At 37.2% G+C, this 6015-nt stretch overlaps 1 long non-coding RNA gene across 1 annotated transcript; it reads left to right on the forward strand.

The window, feature by feature from the left end:
- Positions 1-566: 566 nt before the first annotated feature.
- LOC138742869 (uncharacterized) lies at positions 567-5783 on the forward strand. The gene is made up of 2 exons (XR_011344466.1): positions 567-878; positions 5174-5783. It is a non-coding gene; the product is annotated as an uncharacterized lncRNA (long non-coding RNA).
- Positions 5784-6015: the final 232 nt, after the last annotated feature.

The raw sequence follows: 6015 nt of genomic DNA on the forward strand, positions 1-6015 counted from the left end.
TTTAGAACCCCTCTTCAGAAGGCAGGTGTGGATACGTCAATGAATACTGTCTACAAAAGACTTCATAAGCAGAAATACAGAGGCAACATTGCAAGGACTTTTCATGGGATGATTGCTTCCTTGGCCAATATATTTACATTATTTATCTATGTTACTACAATAAAAATAGAATGGAAATGAACCATTTCTGGTTCAAATTCTCACTTACCAGACTTGAACTTGCATATCGCAGCAAAGAACTTAAAAGAGTTTCCTCTTTAACAGTTTCATTCTATGAGTTATCAGTTATAGACCTCATCTCTTCACAATTGTTCCCATATAGAATCTATATTTCTCTGCTCCAAATGTTATTGGTCTGAATATTCTCATATTGCCTTCATGATTCAAACCATTTTCTCTCTTGCCATATTAAATATTATGTTACTTTTTGTTATATAACTGAGCATGATTGAAACCTATCCTTTGTTGTATGTTTATCATGTGTTTCCATGGTCATCCCTTGCAACCAATCACATCAATACACCAATTGTGACATCATAGCATTGCACCACAAGTGACATCCAATGCAAGCTACCCTTGAATGTTCTTGTCTACATTACAAACTTTTTGTATCAAAAATACTTTGCACCTACTCCTAACCACGTTTCCTTATTTAAACTTTTAAATCAGCACAATATCCTTTGGTGAAATTAATCCTAATTGCATGCGAGTTTTTTAAAAATTTTTAAACTAGGAGATATCAATAAGCTTTATCAAAGTTCATCCACATTTTGCCAATTAAAATATCAACTTCTGGAATACAGAATGAAAGAGCTGTTAGTGGAAAGGCCTAAGTTCTCTACATTTAAGCACAATGGCTGCATTTCAAGTAATGAAGAGTGAGTATGACATTAAACAAAATATTATTTTTGTCTTTTAAAAGCTCATGTGATGTCTATTCATTCGGGATGAAAAAGAAAGAAATTCATAGAGTAACAGAATTAAAAACCATTTTCAAAAGCTTAATTAACAGAACCAGGCACCTTAACTGAATTTTCTCTCAAGGCAATTTGTTATCTCCATTTCTCTAGAGCAGTCAAAAATTATATTTGTTAACCTATGACATGCCAATATCTACAATTATAACATTAATCTTTAGTGTTTAGTTCAAGATTATTTCTAAGATTTGATTTATATACTCAGAGAAATCAACTAAAAGATAGGCTACATAGGGTAAATAGTTTCCCTTTCTCAAGTTGCGGAAATGCTATCAGAGAAGCAATCAAACACTCAAATGCACTTTCACATAAAGTGTATTTGACTGTCCATCAGTCTATTAACTATGTTAACATTATGGATTCCCATAATTTCTTCTCACTTCTGCTGGAAGCTAACATTTCTAGGGATTTGTTTCAAATTAGGCAAGTTAACATTGATTTCATCCTATCTAAGAACATCATGTATCATTTTATTAAAAATACTCCCTGCATTCACCCCTCCATTCTTTCTGGTCTCGGACAGTATCACAGCTTGGGTTTAGCCCACTCTCTGAAAAAAAGTGAGAAGCTGGAGGGACTTAATGGGTCAGACAGCATCGTGAAGAGAAATGGTCAGCCAATGTATGACATCAGGACCCTTATTTGAGACTGACCCTCCAGCTTCTCAATATTTACTCAGAGATTCCAGTATTTGCAGTTCTTGTGTTTCTCATTGTTGTTTTATTTGGAGCATTCTATCCAGCTCATTGGTTATGTCTAACCCAGGAGTCAGTAACCATGCTGAACATATACTTTCCATGCTATTCAGGTCAACATCTCTTTACATCATGGACTTCCAGAATCAGAATTAGGATTTACTCTCATGAAATTTGCTGTTTCATGGCAGCATCTTAGAGCAAACATACATATTATAACCATCTTATGACATGACTATAAAAAAATAAAAATAATAACTATAATAATGCATGAAAAGTAAAGAAGTGTCTTTGGTTCAATGAATTATTCAGGAATCTGATGGCAGCGGGGAAGAAGCTGTCCTTGTACTGTTGAGTGCTCGTCTTCAGGCTCCTGTACCTTTTCCCTGATGGTAGCAGAGTGAAGACGGCAAGGCCTGGGTGATGGGGGTCTTTGAGGATAGAGGTTTTTTTTAAGGACACTGCCTCATGTAGATGTTCTAGATGGAGTGAAGTCTGGTGCCTGTGATGTTGCAAGCCAAGTTAACAACCCTCTGGTGTTTATTCTTGTCCTGAGAGTTTGCGTCTTCTTACCAAGCAGTGATGAAACTAGCCAGAATACTTTCCATGGGACACCTGTAGAAGGTTATGAGAGTCTTTGGTGACTTACTGAATCTCCTAAAACACCTCACAAAGTGTAGCCGTTGACAAGCCATATAACCGTATAACCATTTACGGAGCGGAAACAGGCCATGTTGGCCTTTCAAGTCCGCACTGGTTCACTGATTTTGTGCACCCTCTTCAGGCATTGGTCCCAGTAGATCTTCATCAAAATTCAATTATCATGTTATAAAGTGCAATATTACAAGATCTTTAATTGCCTTTGTGATTGCATCAATGTGGATGCTCCAGGACAGATCCTTGGAGATGTTAATACCCAGAAATTTAAAGTTCTTGACCCTTTCCACTACTGACCCCTCAGTGAGGACTGGGTCATGTTCCCCGACTTCCTCCTGATGTCCACTATCATCTCTTTGTTTTTGGTGACGTTGAGTCATTACACCATTTTGAGGTAAAGATCTCGCACCCAGCAGGCAAAGGTAAAAAGATGTACATCAAACGTATGGGTAACACTTACAATAAACTCAATTAAGTGATGCTGCAAATCAACTATGTTTTAGTTCAACAGGAAGATCCCGCTGACTGCATTAATTATGGAGTAAGAGACTGAGTTATGCAATTTAATCTTCTCAGGTCAAGAATACACCTATTTGATGGGAGGGAGAAAGAGACATATGACCTTAATGATATCGCACACACACACACACACACACACACACACACGAATATTCTCAATCCATGAAGCATGGTATTTTCATACAAATTTATGAATAAAGTTAAACAGCTTGACTAATATACAGATCTCTATTATCATTTCTTGACTAGGACTAAAATGTGTATGGTCATTTCCTATTGACATGATCTCTGCATCATTATCTTACGCACACAGAATGCTAACTTGGTGGTCTCATGCCTAAAGTATCATTTTGTTCTAGTAACGACTAGGTTACCATGGTGATAGTACTAGATAAGTCCCAATATCTTCAATTATCACATTCCTCACAGAATTCTTCTGGTATCTCTGATCTCATACTCCATTGTATAGACAGCCCTGGCATTTAATATGCAGCAATTTTCTTTGCCCTATAACATTTTCCATCATGTAATATACAAGCTAAGCCTTTTCGCTGTCTTTCTTTTTTCTGACAACCTGAAGGCTAAATCAAACAGATACAAGAGAATAGAAAGCATTATTTGCCTCCTGCATTACTTGCTATACACCTATGGCTGTGTGGCTCTGTGTAACAACACATTTTACAAATTCACTGGCTATACCATGGTAGTGGGTTGTATATAAAGGGTAATGAATCCACATACAGGAGAGAGATTGAAAACTTGGCTGAAAAGTGAACCAATTTCACATTCAGTTTCACCAAAACCAGGGAGTTGATTGTTGACTTCAGGAAGGGAAAAATAGAGGTGTATAATCCAGTGATCTTTGTGGGATCAGAGATGGAGAGAGTGAGCAAATTTAAGTTCTTGGAAAAGTCACTAACGGAGGACCTTTCCTGGACTCGATTCACAACTGGCTGCAGGAGTTTGGTGGATGTTTTGCATGACATTGAAAACCCTGACAAATTTCTACAAATGTGTGATGGAAAGAGTGTTGACCAGCTACCAATGGGGACACCAATGTCCCTGAGAGTAATCTCCTGCAAAAGGTAGTGGACACAGCCCAGGACATCATGGGTAAAACCCTCCCCACACTGTGAACATCTACAGGGAATGCTGCCATCCGAGAGCAGCACGAATCATCAAGAGTCCCAGCACACATTCTGCTCTTGTTACCACCATCGGGAAAGAGGTATAGGTGAAACAGTACTTGCACCACGAGGTTCAGGAGCCACATCTACCCCTCCACCGTCAGACGCCTCAACTCCAAACTCAATCAGGGACTTATTTAAGGACTCTTAATTTTGCACTTCATTGATTTTTTTCTCTCTCTTTCTGTATTATTTATATTCCTTTATTTGTTTGCATGTTTAAGTCGAGTCAGATTTTTTTTGCACTACTGATATCCACTGCAGGAAAAAAAATCCTCAGGTTTCTATGTGAAGTCATGTATGTATGAATAAATCTGAAATCTGCTGTTTTCTCTAATGTTTTAATACAAAATGGCACCAGAGCATGACAATTCTTGTGAAACCTGGATAGCAAGCAAAACTAAGCTTATTGCTGCACCTCAGAATATGTGACAATAAACAATAAATCTAAAACTACCCATCTGGTCCCACCACTTGGGTGACATTCCTTTGAGTGTGATAGCCGCCCTGTAGTAAAGGTTAATTTTTTAAATTATCCAACATTGTTTTTCTGTTTATAATTATTTGTTAATATTTGAATGGCTGATTACATCACTGTATGGAGGCACCAACTTTCAACACAAGAAAAATCTCCAGTGGATTGTTAACTTGGCATGTGACATCACAGGTAATAGACTTCATTCCATTGAGGACATCTACATGAGTTGGTATCTTTAAAAATCAACCTCTATCCTCAAAGGCCCCCAACCACCCAGGCCATGCCCTCTTCACTCTACTGCCTTCGGGGGAAAAAGGTACAGGAGCCTAAAGACGAGCACTCAGAGGCACAAGGACAGGTTCTTCCCCTCCGCCATCAGATTCCTGTATAATCAATGAACCAAAGACACTACCTTACTTTTCAGACATAATTTCTTTTATATTTACTATTGTAGGATGGTTTATAAAATGAATGTTTGCAACATGACGCTGCTGCAAAACTTTGAATTTTGTGACTTGTTCATGACAATAAATTCTGATATACCTTTGTATTTTAAAATTTTTAGTGTTTTAATTGTTTAAATAATCATAATATTACAAGCTCCTGGTTCACTTTGGGGTATTAATGCAGACTTCAAACATTCAATTTTCACATTTACAGATGCTCTCAACTAAGATCAAGAACAATGATCAAGAACAATGGTTGTTTATTCAAGAAAAACAGATGGTGAGAGATGGTCATTTGATTATGAGTCACATGACTGGGACATTTAAAGAAACAGTATTTCAGTATTGACCAACCAGCCATTGAAAACTCAGAGGCGGAGTGACTTTGTAAATGGACAATTTGGATGATTCTCCCTGTCAGGGATATTATTGAAACACTGTAACCATTGTGATGGTCATTTTAACTGACCCGTGCCTGGATTTTGGAAGTATTGTGGAAGTCACACATTTCATTTGCCCTATTTAAGGAAGAGGGGAGTTGGAACAACCATTCGTATGAAAGGACATTTTTCAGCAAGAAACTCAACAAGTATTCACGAGTTTTCGGAAGTCTGTCACTCACTCTCTCACCTCCTTCGTAATTACTTCTGAGCATCAGTTTAAACATCTGAGTTTCAACATAAAGATTTCTAAGACTGAACTTTGGGAATGAACTGTAACGGTATTCTACACACACATAACACACACATGGATATTCGCATATGGGGTGGATTTAAGTAAGATTTTATTAGTAATTATTAATAAATATATCATTTTAAAAATAATTTTGTCTTGGTGAATTTCTATTACTACTGATCTGTGATGTAACAATAGTTTTTAATGTCTCTCTCAAAATTAAATCTTTTTGAAAGGCTTTAATAGTGATGAGATACCAAAATCAGTCAAAACATCCTGAAGTTGGATTCTCAAGAGGCAATGCCTGAGGCATAGATATGATTATTGCCTCATCCTGAAAAGACCCATGAGAAATATTCTTACACCCACGCCAGTTAGCTT

This window comes from Narcine bancroftii, chromosome 9 (genome assembly GCF_036971445.1).
Source record: "Narcine bancroftii isolate sNarBan1 chromosome 9, sNarBan1.hap1, whole genome shotgun sequence".
NCBI classification, from domain to species: domain Eukaryota; kingdom Metazoa; phylum Chordata; class Chondrichthyes; order Torpediniformes; family Narcinidae; genus Narcine; species Narcine bancroftii.